The sequence below is a fragment of the Dama dama genome, chromosome 25 (genome assembly GCF_033118175.1).
Source record: "Dama dama isolate Ldn47 chromosome 25, ASM3311817v1, whole genome shotgun sequence".
Taxonomy (NCBI): domain Eukaryota; kingdom Metazoa; phylum Chordata; class Mammalia; order Artiodactyla; family Cervidae; genus Dama; species Dama dama.
In genome coordinates this window covers 10,280,979-10,297,853 of record NC_083705.1, presented here as the reverse complement: position 1 = coordinate 10,297,853, position 16,875 = coordinate 10,280,979, and the positions used below count along the sequence as shown (strand labels likewise).

The window sequence follows — 16,875 nt, the reverse complement described above, 5'->3', positions numbered from 1 at the left end:
GACTTACGGGGCGGGGGCTGGTTCAGCAGTGGCTGCTTGCATGATCCTCTCAGGGGGAACACAGGTCCACAAACACAACAGATACCTTTCAACTAACTTGACATAATAAATCATCCCCCTCCTGCCTTTTATTTAAACCCTGAAGAATCTCAAAGGAATGAAACTCATCCAAGCTGAAGGGATATTAATAATTTCATCCTTCTTGAAGAATCAGAGGGAGACTTGGCATCAGGTTTTCAAAGTATTTTGGAAGCATCAAGGAGAAATATTTTCAAACATGCTGCCCTTCCCCTTAGCCACTGCCCACTTGTGGGATGAACACGGTCATACCTCCTGTACGTCAGGGGATATCATTCTCCCTGCCCTCTCATTTCAGGAGTGCACTGAGGACCTAATTCAAAACTTTTGTTCCTCTGATTATAAAGTTCCTACATTGATATTGTTTTTAAAAAAAATGCATTACTTATGAACTGAGATTCCTCATCAACCCTACTGTAAAATTAGTAATTATTAAGGATGGATCCTATCCCTGGATCAGGAAGATCCCCTGGAGAAGGAAATGGTAACCCACTCCAGCACTGTTGCCTGGAGAATTCCATGGACAAAGGAGCCAGGCAGACTAGAGTCCATAGGCTGGCAAAGACTCAGACGTGACTTAAGTGACTGAGCATGAGCACAAAGGCTGGATACCCTTGCAGAGATTCTCAAAGTCTGTCTGATGTACACAGGTGACTTTTTATAGAAACAATCCCCTGGTATAAAATCAGTCCTTAGGCCCCCGGGTCTCAGCACCCTTGTGGCCCAACCTTGGCATGTTGTTCAGCCCAAGGCCTCTCCACACAAGCCTTTATCACCAACTGGTGAAAAATCTGCAGCCGAGTCTGTGGCATGCTGGGCAAGACGCAGAGCAGGGCGCGCCTGTCCCCCAGTCAGATAAAGAGGTGTCCTGTCACAGCCCTCCACAGCCCAGCCGGGGCTGCCCGCCGCCCAGGAGGCGCCCTGCTCTGACGCGCCCGGCACACACTGCAGGGCCTTGTCCCCTCCCGCAGCACACTCGCTCTGTCTCTGCTCCATGCTCGCCCAGCCTCTCACCTGCTTTTCTTCAAGCTCCTGTTCTATTTCCGTTCTCACTCAAAGCGGGTGTGTGCGTGTTTCTTCTTCTGGGTATCATTCACTCTCTCTGTCAGTCTGTATGTTTATCTGCTTTGCTCTCTCTCCTCTCCGACTTCATCGCTCTTTTTAGCCACTCTCTCTGTCTCCTTCTCTTTTTCCCTAAGTAGCCCCTTCCTGAAGCCTCCTGAAGTAAGAAGCTTAAGGGGAAGCCAAAATGCTTCAATCCAGTACAGGGATCCAGAAATTGCTGCTAACTTTCTAGGTATCTAGTTCAAGGTCACAGCGACAAGGCTGTGAGAGAAACCAGGAGTTCTAAGGCTCCCCTCCTCCGTGCTCCCTCACCCCTCCCCTTCCTCCCCCTCCTCCTCGTGCTCCCTCACCCCTCCCCTTCCTCCCCCTCCTCCTCGTGCTCCCTCACCCCTCCCCTTCCTTCCCCTCCTCCTCATGCTCCCTCACCCTCCCCTTCCTCCTCCTCCTCCTCCATGCTCCCTCACCCCTCCCCTTCCTCCTCCTCCTCCTCGTGCTCCCTCACCCCTCCCCTTCCTCCTCCTCCTCGTGCTCCCTCACCCCTCCCCTTCCTCCCCCTCCTCCTCGTGCTCCCTCACCCCTTCCCTTCCTCCTCCTCCTCCTCGTGCTCCCTCACCCCTCCCCTTCCTCCCCCTCCTCCTCGTGCTCCCTCACCCCTTCCCTTCCTCCTCCTCCTCCTCCGTGCTCCCTCACCCCTCCCCTTCCTCCTCCTCCTCCTCCTCGTGCTCCCTCAACCCTCCCCTTCCTCCTCCTCCTCCTCGTGCTCCCTCACCCCTCCCCTTCCTCCCCCTCCTCCTCTCCCCTTTTCCCCTCTACTACACCTCTCGGTCCTGAATCACAGAGGCTCCGTCATAGAGAATATGTTTCGCAGTCAGTCAGCCTGGGTTCCAATCTCTAATCTGCCCAGGACTAACTGAAGCCCTTATTAATAACAGCAAACATAACAGCGCATCACTCTGCCTCCAGGCACTGTCTGTGTTACTAAATCACACACCTTCATCCCACGCTATGGTAAGGGACCCATCCTTATCCCCACTTTACAGATCAAGGACTTCAGCAACATGCGCAAGGGCTCCATACCAGAAGTACTGGAGCCAGAATTCAGACCTGGCCATCGGCTCCTGAGCCTGGCCACTCCATCACTTTGTCCACCACTGGACTGGATGCCTCACTACTGGTCTTAATTCCTGTAAGCCACAGTTTCTCACCTACGAACGCAGGCTGTACCAGAACTGCGTCCAAGGACTGTGAGGAGACCAGCTCACACATGTGACCTGCTGGGCACATGCTGGGTCCTGGTGAAGTGTCAGCTGCTGTTAGTTGTTGGAATAGGAGTATTGTACAAATAAAGACATGAACTCTCAATAGACTGAATGCTGCCCAAATCCCATCACAGTGGAAAAGATGAGACGGGGTTTGGCAGGAAGGAAGGAACTGTGTGCATACTAAGTCGCTTCAGTCATTTCAAACTCTTGGTGGCCATATGGGCCATTGCTCACCAGGGTCCTCTGTCCATGGGATTCTCCAGGCAAGAATACTGGAGTGGGTTGCCATGCCCTCCTGCAGGGGATTTTCCCAAGCCAGGGATAGAACCCAGGTCTCTTACATCGCCTGCACTGACAGACGGGTTCTCTACTACTAGCACCACCTGAGAAGCCTGGCAGGAAGGCAGGCAGGGTCCTAACTCACAGCGGGGGTACTTTCCTTATGAGATGGTACTATGAGATTTTCTTTGTGCCTAAAGCTAAGCTAATGGATGGTCCTTCCCCCAAGGCTTTTGCCTTGAAACCCCTTACTCTTTCCTCTAACCACAGCTGCCTGAAAACATTTAATAAATGACACTGTAATTTCTGTTACTGGTCTATGGTGTCTTCCTCCCACATTTAACACCCAGATGTGGCTGTCCGTGGTGAACATATCATTATTTACATCATTATCTACTATATATGGCCTCTCTGTAAGGCACACGTATTTGTATGCTTCTGGGCACATGTGTGTGCGGGGGATCCCACCAGGTCCTCTTTTTTGGACCATCTGTACTGCCCACAGCAATGGCCTCCAGCAGCTTCCTCCTGCTGGTGGACCCTGCCCACCCCCGTCCCCCCTCCCAAAATTGACTAGTCCATGACAGAACTCATCATTTTTAACAGAAAAACACAGAAATGGGCTGTGTTAGGACTCATACCAGGCAGTGCTCAAGGGGGAAAGTTCATGAACTCTCGCTGAAGAGATATTTGAGGATACTATGATTCCCGGCATCCCTGTGTCTAGTTATTTAACACATTTTGGATTTTATGAGCTGCACAAACTATTCTTCCAATAACTCCCTATTTTACTTAGATTAGCCCTGGTTGGGTTCACTGAAACTCTCTCCGGTCAGAACTCTGCAGGATGAGAGAGGTACCTGCCTGCAGCTCCCTGGGGTTCTAACCCAAGAGCTGCTGGGGAGACCAGCGAGCACTGGGCCCACGCTTCCTGCTGTGCAGATGACGAGACTGAGGGTCTGAGTGGGGCGGAGACTCAGCTTTGCCACCATCTTGTAAATGTTACTGACTAAGGTGGGAAGGCAAATAGACTTTTAGGTTGTAAGACCAAGTCAAGGCCTTCTACTCAGAGTTCAGCTTTGTGGGAAACTTGAGTTTTGTTTCTACCAGCAGGACAGATGTGATCTGCTCAAGGTCACAGGCTGCACCAGTGGCAGGGCTAGACCAGAACTCAGCACTCTTCTCTTTCCACGCTCTGAGACTCTAACAGGACAGCAGAGATGACACAGATCTCACAAGGCCAAGATCGGGGCACCTGCCTCTGTGGGAATTTGGGCTGGTCCCTGCTATCCACCTTACAGGTTAAGCACCTTAATATCACATTCCAGTCGAGTGGAAATACAATCTACAGGTGCCAAAGTTTTATAAAGAATAAGAAACAATCCTGTGGGGAAATGGCTTGCATTTTTTAAAATTAATTTTTGCATGGAGGATCATCGCTTTACAATAGGATCACTTGCTTCTGCTATACAACAACGTGAATCAGCCATAGATATACATATGTTCCTTCCCTCGAACCTCTCCCCGGCCCCCCATCATCCCACCCCTCTAGGTTGTCACAGAGCACCAGGCTGAGCCCCCTGCGTCATACAGAAACTTCCCACTGGCTATCTATTTTACATACGGTAATGTGTACTTTTCAGTGCTATTCTCTCAATTCGCCCAACCCTTTCCTTCCTCCACTGTCCGAAGTCTGTTCTCTATGTCTGTGTCTCTATTCCTACCCTGCAAAGAGGTTCATCAGTACCATTTTTCTAGATTCCATATATATGCATTAATATATAAAATTCATTTTTCTCTTTCTGACTTACTTCACTCTATATAACAGACTCTAGGTTCATTTACCTCACTAGAACTGACTCAAATGTATTCCTTTTTATGGTTGAGTAATATTCCATTGTATATATGTACCACACTTCTTTATCCACTCATCTGTTGATGGACACTAGGTTGCTTCCATATCATAGCTATTGTGAATAGTGCTGCAATGAACATTTGGGTGGGAGTAAAACCTAAATAGACATTCCTCCAAAGAAGTCATGCAGATGTCCAACAAACACATGAAAAGATATTCAACATCACCCATTATTAGAGAAATGCAAATCAAAACTACAATGAGGTACTACCCCACACCGGTCAGAAAGGCCATCATCAAGAAATCTACAAACAGTAGAGAGGGTGTAGAGAAAATGGAACCCTCTTGCACTGTTGGTGGGAATCTAAATTGATACAGCCACCATGGAGAACAGTACGGAGGTCCCTTTAAAAAACTAGGAGTAAAACTACCACAAGGCCCAGCAGCCCCGCTTCGGGCACACACCCCGAGGAGACCATAAACGGCTTGTGTCGCACAGGGGCTACACCATCGAGCCAAACCGTCAGTCTTATCAGTCCTGTCTGTCTGTGTGTGTGTGTGAACTTTTAAGCCTGGGCTTTTATTTGGTGGGAATGGGAAGAACAGTTGAAGAAAATGACTACAGTTGGGAAGAAGAAAGGAAGTAAAAAACTGGCAAAGAACTTTGCTGCCTAGCTAGACTCCTCCATAGACTGGCCGTGTAGCCTCAGACAAATTATATCTCCGAAAGTTAACCTTTCTTGTTGATAAAACAGAGACATGATGCCCATTCAAAGGGTTATTTTGAGGTGAAAAAAAGTGAGATGATGTCTCTCAAGTGCTTAGTATTGTAACTGGCACTTAATAAATGTTAAGTAAATATCAATAATTCCTGGTGTTGATTTCTGAGCACAGAAGTGATCATATTGGCAAGCTCTCTGATCTGAGTGCACATAAATAAACAGTATTTCTTAGAAAGAGTAAGGAAAAATGCATAAAGGTTTTAGATTATAGGGAAGAAATTAAACTGATGGGGATGCAGGGGCAGGGCACATTCAGGACTGTGGGTCCCCTCCTGAGAAACGTGAAGAGAAAAGAAAAATAATGCCTCATCTGTCTGCAAGGTTTGAATGTAGCCTTGCAGTCAAGGGCACAGCAGATGTAGTTTCAAGGTCCTTCTTTAGCATTTGTTCTCTGTATATAGCTTCAGGAGGGAAACATTTTTTCTGGCTTCAGAACACCTAGAAACCAGCTGATTCTGCCAGGGAACAAATTATTGAAGGGCCCGAAGGCCCTGACCACAAGAAAAACTGGAACAACCTGCGAGGCGCTGTTCTGGGGCAAGCGAGCCCGATCACCGCAGGCACGCAGCTCCCAGGGCTCAGACAAATACAGCGACGCCTGACTGGCATGTGATTCATTAAGGAGACGCCGTGCACAGCTGAGCACTCACCACATGCAAACAGGGCCCCACATGGTGCGTACAATGCTCCGCACCTCCTCCTCCACGCAGGCACACAGCCTCAGCCGAAAATGGGGGTGCCAACCTCAGGCCAGCAGCCCAAGGAAGTAGAGTTGAACCAGGGCAACCTCAGTCTGCAGAAAGCCAGGAGGAAGATTCAACTTGGAATCCAGGGTGGAGGGTTTCCTGGGCCCTGGCCCCTTTTCATTTCTATACCTTGTACCTCAGCCACTTCCCGCTCATCTAAGCCACATTTCCCTGGCATCCTCCTGATTTCCTACACACCTCTGGGAAGCAATATAGACACTTAAGTAAGACTGCATACTTTCAACCCCTGCTCTGCCACTTACCAAGTGGGCGATCTTGGCTAAACTTCTTCATTTCTAGAAGGTTCAGTGTTCTCATTAGTAAAATGATACTAGCCCCACACAGTTGCCCTACCTTAAAATAAAACATGTAAAACAATTAACAGAGTGCCTAGTACACAGTTAACAATAAATACTAGCTATTGTTATGTAGTACCACCGTTTTCTTCTGGAACCACTCCTTTTTGCTACCTAAAGCCATAGGAGGAAGAAACCAGAAACTTCATAAAAGCAACTGCTGATGTTTGAGCCCCTACTATGTGCCAGGCACTGCGATGGAGATAAACAGAGTAAGACTCAGTCTCCATCCCTAAGAAGGCATGAGGCCAACCAATAGGTAAATAATGCACTGCTGTACAGTGAGAACGACTGAACAATGAAAGTTTAATATTACTCCTGAGTGACTCCTAAGGGCCAGGCACTGCGCTCATTTTTTCACGTGGATTCGCTACTTTGACAGAGGTTATTATTATCCACATCTTACCCAGGAGAAAGAGAGAAAGAGGGGAATGGAAGCCGAGGAGAAAGAACGGGCTCCAGCAGACACTGGGCCCAGGGAGCCTCCTGCCAGAGGCCCTCTCAGTCCTCAGCACCCTGCCCCAGCCACGCCGTCACCACGGCCTGCCTCCCCCGGAAGTCCCGGAAAGGCCCAGGGTTAGACTTGCTTCCCTCACCAGGTCACATCTTTTGCCTAAATTTGCTCTTGGCAAGACACACACCTGACTCATTTCACAAGTGCCTGGGAGCAGAACCAGATTAATCAGAAAGTTTTTAAAATGAAAACTTTATTTTAAATGTCTCTATGATCTTACATGAAACTGAGCAAAATTACTCAAATGAGTAAAATTACTTAAGCAATGAGGTTTAACACCACACCATACAAATCAAGACACTTGTGTGACCCCAGTGATGCTAGACACATGAGGAATACTGTAGAAGGGAGGCCACTAATGCAGTGAATTTCCCTAGATGAATGGTATGCACTGCAACAGCATTTAATGCAGACTGCCATGGTGAGCGAGGTTTCCTTGCTCAAATACGTCATTCTTTATCATCACTACGTGCCAGTGTTCTCCGCTGGAATATAAGACCCAAGCAGGCAGAGATAAAGGTTAAGTTTGCCATCACATCCCCATGACTAGCAACAGGTTTGGAACATCAAACATGAGTTTTAAACAAATGCATCAGCAAATGATAAAATTATTAAATGAATAAACCTTAGCACATTCAATGCAGCTATACAGAAATGTCATATGAATCCAGGTTATAGCAGTTCAGCTGATTCTAATGGTACCTAAACAACATCTTAAGGATGGTATTAACAGTCAACTTCTGCTACACTACCTTTATTATTATTACTTTTATCACTAAGACAAATAATGCTGACAACAGCTACCATTTATTAAGCATTCACTATGCACCAGGCACTCTACTAACTCAGCTAGTAAATGGCAGAGTCAGAATTTGAGCCCGAGTGTCTGGTTCCAAATTTCACCCCTTTAACCACTAAGCACTGGGCTTCCCAGGGATGCTGGTGGTAAAGAATCTGCCTGCCAATGCAGGAGACACAGTAGATGCAGGTTGGGAAGATCCCTTGGAAAAGGAAATGGCAATCCACCCCAGTATTCTTGCCTGGAAAATCCCATGCACAGAGGAACCTGTTGGGCTACAGTCCACTGGGTCGCAAAGAGTTGGACACAACTGAGCACAGAGACCACACAACCTCTAGGTAACACTGCCTCCAGGAACAGAGCCAAGTAAGAGCAGGTTTCCGGGAACCGGAATAAGTCACAGTAGACAGGATAGCATCATTCACCCCTAGGATGAGTTCTGGGACTGTCTAGGGAAGTTAGATGGCTGGCTCTAACCTTTTTCTGTTCAAGCCCTAAATCCAAGCTTACCTAACTGATGCCCCTACCCGAGCCAATAATTCAGTCTATTGCAGGGGGTGTAAATTAGTGACTCTACAAAAACAACCATTAAGCCATTCATACTTTCAGAAGAGTAATTACTCTGAAAAATTCACAGCCCTCTAGGACCAGAACCTACCTACCTCTCTGTCTCTGTCTCTGCTCTCTCTCTCTCCACTCCCCCACAATCTGGGATAAGGAAAAACTGCAGCCAAACCAGCGGCTGAGTCTATCTAAAAATCATCCTTGCATTTATTGATCGTACTTATAGAAAGAAACGCTTCAGTGCACTCAGCAGTCACACTTAAACCAAAGCAACAGAGCTGAAAAGGGATCATGAAGAGATGCTCCTCTCTCCTATCCTGCTGTTCCCCACATGGTCATCACCACCATCACTACCCCTTCTCTTACCACCGAGGTCTATGGATCTGAACTGAATCATAAACTGCAGATTAAGACATGGAATTTTTGTGTGATGAGCCTGGAGTGAGTTGTCCAGCTCAATACTGACCAGAGAAAATTTTGTTCTAAGCGTACCAAAAGTTGAAATGTAAGGAGTTGTTCTCAGAAGAGAAAGAAAAAAGCTGTGTTGGAAAGGAACTCTATAAGGAAAGGCTAGGATAACTCTACAGGAAGGGCTAGGAGAAGGGCTAGGGTTTAACACAAAGCAGCCAGTGGGAACTGTCAAGCAGCTCTGGTGGCAGAGTATTCCATGCGGACTTGACTGAATTGAATGTAACCAGCTGTCCGTAGGCTGAGCTCAGACTGGTTCCTGGTGCCAATCCTTCTGTCCTGGACAAAATTCTTTCTACTTGAGCTGTTACTTCTCCAGAATCTGACATTTGAGAAGGGATTGCCCCTTAAGGCAAACTGCAAAGAAGTTTCACTAAACAGGCTTCTTCCTGTAAATCACCCCAGGGGAAGAATGATTTGTAGATAAGTGGGGGAAAAAAAACAAGCTCAACATGTGGGGATCCTGTTTTGAAAAATGTCTAGAGTGAATGCACACAAATTAATGCAATCACTGAAGAAAAACTGCCTCAGGTAGAAGCATAAACAGCCTGAATTAAAAAAAAAAAAAAAAATAGAAGTCAACAATATGGAAGAAATGAAAGAAAAACAATCCATCTAAAACATTCACTTTACTTTTAAAATATGGCAACCCTGTGTAATAAATTAATAGTAAGTAGGTAATAAAGTGCAGGCAAAAGCCTTGAAAAGAACTCTAAGCTATGAATAGAGTGTGATGTGTGCCCTGTGTCATCCTTCATTCTACTGAGAGGTGCTGCAGCCTTTACATAATTTGGCAGAAAGAACTAAGATGCATAAGTCTGCACTTAGGTAAATTTCTCCATTAGCATGGAAAATGGTGTTCAGGGTCTCTTCTCTCAATATAATTAGAAATTGAGTGTTCCCAAAACAATGTTCCTAAGGATAGAAATAAACACACACACACAATTTTCCATGGTTTCAAGACATATATATAGAGAAAAATATTCATTACATCATTTACTTGAAAGAGAAGCTAATACTCAGCAAAGTTCTTCCAGCTCTTTCTCTCAGGCCAAGTTGATTTGAAAAGTTTTGGTACTAAAAAGAAATTAGGTCTTGACTGCTTCTCTTACCGTATCTTTCTTTAGTTTCTTAATGACCCGGGAAGTGTTCCTTGAAAAAGATACCTTTTTTCAAAATTTGATTAAAATGTAGTTGAGTTACAATATTATGTTAGATGTACAACATAATGATTCAGTATTTTTTGCATATTATACTCCATTAGAGATTATTACAAGACAATGGGTATAATTCCCTGTGCTATGCAGTATAACCTTTCTGTGTATCTGTTTTATATGTAATGGTTGTGTCTGTTGATGCCACATCCCTGACTTGTCCTTCCCGCGCCTCCTTCTGCCTTAGGTGACCATGCATTTGTTTTCTATGTCTGTGAATCTGTCTTGCAGATATATTCACTTGTATTATTTTTTATACTCTACTTATAAGTGATAACATATAGTATTTGTCTTTCTCTGAATTATTTTGCTAAGCTTACTATTCTCTAGGTCATAACAGAAAAATAAGTTGCATAATGATTATACACATGTGCACACACACACATGCTTAGTAAAGTCTATACATTAAGTTGATCATTTCATTACCTCTTAGAAAAGGAATTCTGTATATCAACAATCCCTTTATACATTTTGATATTATAATCTGACTTTATAACAAGTAAGTATCACCTTTAATTTAAGAAGAGCTATCTACTCTTTGGGGGTGGGGAGGGCGAGTGAATGTTTCTCGCCTTTCAGTTCCTTTCTATTGTTACAACAAACCTTTTCCCCAGAGTCTTTCCTGAATTTTCTCCTTCTCATCATGGGAACTGGAGCTGGAGCAGTAGATGCAGTTCAGGACCACACACCTGGAGGCAGATATCCCTTCATGATCATGAGATCAAGATGCTGATTTCTAACCTACTTCTTGGTTCATGGTATGGACTGAAGCTAGAGAGACACTTGCCTGAGAAATGTCAAGCAGTATTACTCTAAATGGTAATCATGCCAAAACCATCTGAACTTTGCCCTTTTAGTCTGTGGCTTCCCGAGAAGTATGATTAACCCCAGATTAACCCCTGATTAACAAGATTAACCCCTGCTCTTGATCCACGAAGAGCCTTGACATTTGGTGTGTAGAGTTAAATAGAATTTTTAACATTTTCTTTACTAATGGTGCTGGTTTTAAAAATGCATGTGCAGTAAAACTCTGTTTTGAAATCTGAGAACACCTGAGGAAGTATCAAGTGCAAACACTCCAAGGTTCACGTTCCTGGGGACCTCATCTGAGTGGTAGGAAGGCTGAGGGCTGGGCAAGGTGGCAGGAGAGGGCAGGGTGGCAGAAAGAGCTGCTGCCTGAGTCCCCGGACTGAGCTCTAAGCCAGAGACCTTCACAGCTCACTTCACTTCAGCACTGGGTCCCTTACCTCTGAGGAGACCACACGACCATTGAGGGAAACCTCCGGGACTCCTAACTGGCTTCTCCTGTCAAAGAGTCAGCATGGGGTATGACGGTCATCTAAGACCAAGCCTGCTCACACTGCCCAGGCCCCCACGTGGCATGGCTGTGTCGCTGCCCAAGTCAGAGCCTGGAGAAGGTACGGGTGGGTCTTCAAGAGCCTGAGGGTCCGTCGGGCACCAAGTGCCGGTTTCTACAGTTTCATTGAATATAACTAACGTATAGAACTGTGTCAGTTTAAGGTGCACAACGTGATAACTTGACACAAGCATATGTTGTAGAAGGACTGCCACAACAGGGTTGGTCAACACATCCATAACCACAGAATTGTGTGTGTGCGTGCTGAGAACATGTAAGGTCTGCTCTTTCAAGTATATAACACAACGGCAGTCCCCAACCTTTTTGTCACCAAAAAGGGATCGGTTTTATGGAAGACAATTTTTCCTTGGATTGGGAGGTGGAACGATTTAATTTTCACCCACCACTCACCTCCTGTTCTATGGCCCAGTTCCTAACAGGCCACAGATGAGTACCACCCATGGCCAGGCGGCTGGGAACTGCTGTGATACAATCTTGTTAACTACAGCCACCAACGCCATTTACTACTCTTCATTTTCATCAGCACCATTTTCATCCAAGTCCCCCTTAACCTCTCATCCGTACAGGTTTCTGAACCACCGCCCTTCCTTCACTCTTAATCCCTTTCAATCCATTTTCTACACAATGGTCAGAGGGACCACTCTAAAAACACAAATGCCATATTATTCTCTTGTCAAAAATCCTTTAATAGCTCCTTATTTCCCTCAGAATATTGTCCAGATTCCATGGCCTGACTTTCAAGGGTTGTCAAGGTCTGTCCCTTACTGTCCTTCTGCTACTCTAATGCCTCCATCACTGAACTCTAGCCACTCCGCCTTTCCACAGCTCAACTGAACCAAATCTCTACTGTCTCAGGGGCCTCCTTTCAGCTTTCTCTTTACCTGCCAGTTGCTACTCATCACTCAGGTCACAGCTTGGACAGCACTTCCTCCAGAACACCTCCATGACCTCATGATATGATTTGATTGTTACATGCTCTCAAGGCATCTCATACACACACACCTCTCTTAATTCCACATTCACCACATGGCAACCTGCTTAATGACTCCCTTCCCACCTGGAGTAAAAATCCCATGTGTCTCCATGAGTCACTGTCATATTTCCAGTGCTTAGCAGAGTGGTCTAATGGCTATTCAATAAATATTTGTTGGGTAAACACTTAATTGCTAATGCAAACCAAACCTTGACCACAAGATACATTTTTCAACAAGATGGAAACGTTCATTATTAAGTCAAGGGCTTAAAAAGAAGAACCAGGTTTTATTGCCCAGCATGCCTGAGATAGGTATAAAATGTGTTGGTGCTGAATGTAAGGAAGAATAAATGCTGAGTTACAGGCCTTTTAGAAGCTGTAGGCTTGGAAGCAAAAAGTTGACATATACCCATGTAGTGAAAACCTTTTTACTGGCTTTAGATTTCCAGGCCTGAGAAGACCTGTGAATTAATAACAAGGCACACATTCCTTCTGCCCCATGGACGCCTCCAAAAAAGGGGAAAATGGCAAAGTCTCAGATTCAGAGAAGCAATACATGCAGTGCGTGCAGCAGACCAAGGCTCCCCAGACATGGCCTTCAACATGCTGTCTGCTGGCTTCTAGGGTTTAGGAGAGGCTGCCTTCTAACATTTATTACAATGGAGGAGCCACCAGATTACTACATTAAATCATGTCAGAAGGAGGAAAATGTTGATCACAGAAGAGGGGCTCTGATCTACACGGGTGACCTTTAAAACCAGGGCTATACTGCTGACACAGCTGTGCATGCCTGGCCTAAAACCTAGAGCAGAGAGTTTCAGTTGCTCCAGGAAGTAAGTCATTAAGGACGAGGGAAGGGAAAACTAAAAAAGTAATGGAGTCTCTAAAACCTAGAAGGAAAACTTTTACTTGGCTTGAGCAGGTATTAGAAAATTTATTCAACTAATAAATATTAGTTGAGCACCTACTGTATACCAATAGTGCTGTCAAGGAATCTATAAAAGGAAGCAAAAATCAATACCCAGGTATGTAAAATGGAAGCTGTGACAGGCATTTGGGTGTCAATTTTTATTTCTCTTTTCAAATTCCTTGATAGTACAGTGATCATCATATAATAGGAGCTCAAGAAGTGTGTGTTTGTGGTACATACTTGAAAACAAATGCATGGACAATGAGAAAATAAAGAGATTTGACCCGGAGAATAAGGGAGAGGTTCCCTGATAGAGTGATGCTTGAGGTGACCCAGGAAATGAGAATGAGAGAAAATGAGGAGAAAGGAAGAAGGGGCATTCCATCCCCAGGAAAGCAGGCACACAGGCCCTGCAGCAGAAGGGAGCCGAGTGAGTCAGAGGGACCGAGTGGGGGCCCCTGAATCCAGAGCGGAGAGAATCTGGGTAAGCTGGGTGAAGCGAGGCTGGCAGGCAGCCAGGGACCAGACCCACAGACCTTCCCAGGTCATGTGAAGTTTTGCCTTCATCCTAAGAGCAATGAGAAGAAATTGGAAGATTTTGAGAAGGTGAGCACCTCCATCAGACCTGAAATGTAGAAAGACCATTCTGGCTGCAGTGGCATTAAAAGATCTCCACTTTTGGCACTGCATTGGAGACAGTGCCGTGGAGAGCCTCTTGGTGAAAATGACTACCAAAGCTGGATTTTTTTAAATGAGGCCATGAACTGTTGACAAAGTACAGAACCCACAGAGAAGGAACACACTCACAGCAACGAAGCCAGCTTCTGCCTCTGAGGCATTGGCTCAACCCTAGTTTCCTTAAACTCCTGTGCAGATGGCTGCTTGAGGAAGAAAGGAATAAGATCAGTCCTGGAGCCTACATACTGGAGACCCCAGCAACAAGCTGCTGTCCCATGTTGCCACACCTTCCTATAAAGAAGGGTGAGAAATAAATCTATTGCATGAAAAAAAAAAAAAAAAACCAGTAAGGAAACTTAGTGTTTGGTGGAGAAGGAAAACACATCTCCACTGAGATTTTTTAACCATAAGCCAGTCCTCATCTGGATTTTGTTTATTTGTGGTTTTGCTTTTTCCAAATTCATATGCCTCACTTGGATTGTCAAGGAGAAATTTTGACTTAAAGAGGTCTCTGGTTGTTAATGTCCCCCAGGTAAATCACGGAAAGAAATTTTTATTTTCTTTGGAAAAAAATAAAAAACTTGAATTCAAGGCTAAAAATACCTAACAACTAACAAAGTTGAAAGGGAAATAAACTTTAAAAAAATAGTAACAAGGACTTCCCTGGTGGTCAGCGCTGAAGACTTTACTTTTCAATGCCAGGTGTGTGGGTTTGATACCTGGTCAGGAAGCTAGGACACCACAGGCCTCACGGCCAAAAAATTAAAACAGTCAGTTTTAATGAGGTAGATGAACCTAGAGCCTATTATACAGAGTGAAGTAAGTCAGAAAGAGAAAGATAAATATCATATATTAACACATACATATGGAATCTAGAAAGATAGTGCTAATGAATTTATTTGCAGGGAAGCAATGGAGAAATAGACATAGAGAACAGACTTATGGATGCGGGAGGGGGTGGGAAGGAGAGGGTGAGATGTACAGATAGAGTAACACGGAAACTTATATTACTCTAAGTAAAATAGACGGCCAATGGGAATGTGCTATGTGACTCAGGGAACTCAAACAGGAGCGCTGTAACAACCTAGAGGGGTGGGATGGGGAGGAGACGGGAGGGGGCTTCAAGAGGGAGGGCACACAGGTATACCTACGGCTCATTCATGTTGACGTTTGGCAGCAAACAACAAAATTCGGTAAAACAATGATCCTTCAATTTAAAGAATAAATAAATAAAATCAGGAAAAAAGATAAAGAAATAAAGAAAACACAAGCAATATTGCAACAAATTCAATAAAGACTTTTTAAATGGCTTTCATCGAAAAAAATCTTAAAAAGATAATAATGACAACAAAATGCACAAGGAATCATGGTCACCCAAAACAGAAACAACAGAATTAGCCTCACAAACACTCTCCCTATTGGAATTATCCAGTAAAGAATATTAACTCTCATATTTAATATGTTCAAAATATAGAAAGAATGCTTGAAATATGATCAAGAAACAAAAAAAAAAACACTTTAAACATTATATTTGAATAAGAATCCTATGGAATTTCTGAAAATAAATAATATAATGATTAAAATAAAAAATTTCATTCAATGAATCAAACAGTATATTAGATGTTGTTAAAGAGGAAAACTGGTGGACTGGAAAATAAGTTCAAGGAAATTAACCAGAATGAATCCCCAAAACCAAAAAGATAGAAAAATGAGAGTTTATGAGACATAGAGAATATGAAGTCTAACATACACTAGCTGATACTTCAGAAAGATAATAGGATATATGGGGAAAATACAAAAATTGAAAAGAATGATGAATGAGAAATGCTTTAAAATTGGTATTAAAAATACCAAACTCCAGATCCAGGAAAACTAATTTCTAGCTGTATAAACAAACTCATTCCAAAGTATAACACTGAGAAATACAGAATATCAATGAAAAAGAGATGATCTTAAAAGCCACCAGAGAGAAAAGCAACAGAATGCCTATAAAGGTACAACAGCAAGACTGAGAGGTAACCCTTATAGCAATCACAGTGAAAAAAGAACTAGAAGTCTATGTCCAGGGAAACTTCCTTCCAAGTTTCAGAATAAAATCAGAGACTCTACCAATAAAATTTCCTATGATTAATAATAAAAGATTTACCTGAAGGAGAAGAAAAACATATGTGGAAGATCAAAGGTGACAGAAGAAGTGATAAGTTATTTCCACTGTGATAAGAAACCACAACATGAAATCTGCCACCTTAACTACTTTAAGCTAAAGTGCAGCAGTGTTGCTGGACTTCTATCAGTAAAATCATATGGATAAATACAGACTGCTTAAACAATCATAATGTCTAATTTGTGGAGTTACCAGAAAAAAAGGCAAAACTGAAATATCACACAATTCTAGCATAATATTTAAGAAGGAAGTGGCAGTGTCTTTTAAAATCCTTTATTATTCAGAAGGACTGTGAAGATATTAACTTCAGATTTTTATTAAGTTAAATATGTATGACAGAATATCTAACTAGCCACTAGTAGAATTAGATATAAAATGTATAACTTTCAAAGGGGAAAAGGGGAAAAGCAAGCGAGAAAATTGAAGACAATCCAAAAGAAAGAAAGAAAAAGGGACAGAAAAATCAGAGTGTTGGGAAAGATGCACATCTAAAATGATACAGATAAGTTCAAAACATCCGCAATCACAATAAAATGTAACACTGATGAACATCATTGTCAAGTTACTAACAGAAAGGTACTACCTTACACTGATTAAAGGCATCTGAAGTATTTTTTAAATCTGATACATAATATAGATCACCATTTTTATTCAACATTGGTCTAGAATCCTAGTTAAGGCAGTAAGATAAGGAGAAAAAGAATTAGAAAGAGAGAAACAAAGCTTTCTATATTTACAGATACTATAATTGTCTACTTAGGAAATTCAAAGGGCTCAAGAGCAAACAGAC

The 16,875-nt window shown here is 43.6% G+C and overlaps 1 protein-coding gene across 1 annotated transcript in view; it reads right to left on the bottom strand.

Moving 5' to 3' along the window:
* DOCK2 (dedicator of cytokinesis 2) overlaps window positions 1-16,875 on the bottom strand; it is a 459,408-nt gene that overhangs the window by 350,923 nt on the left and 91,610 nt on the right. The gene's annotated exons all lie outside the window — the stretch shown is intronic.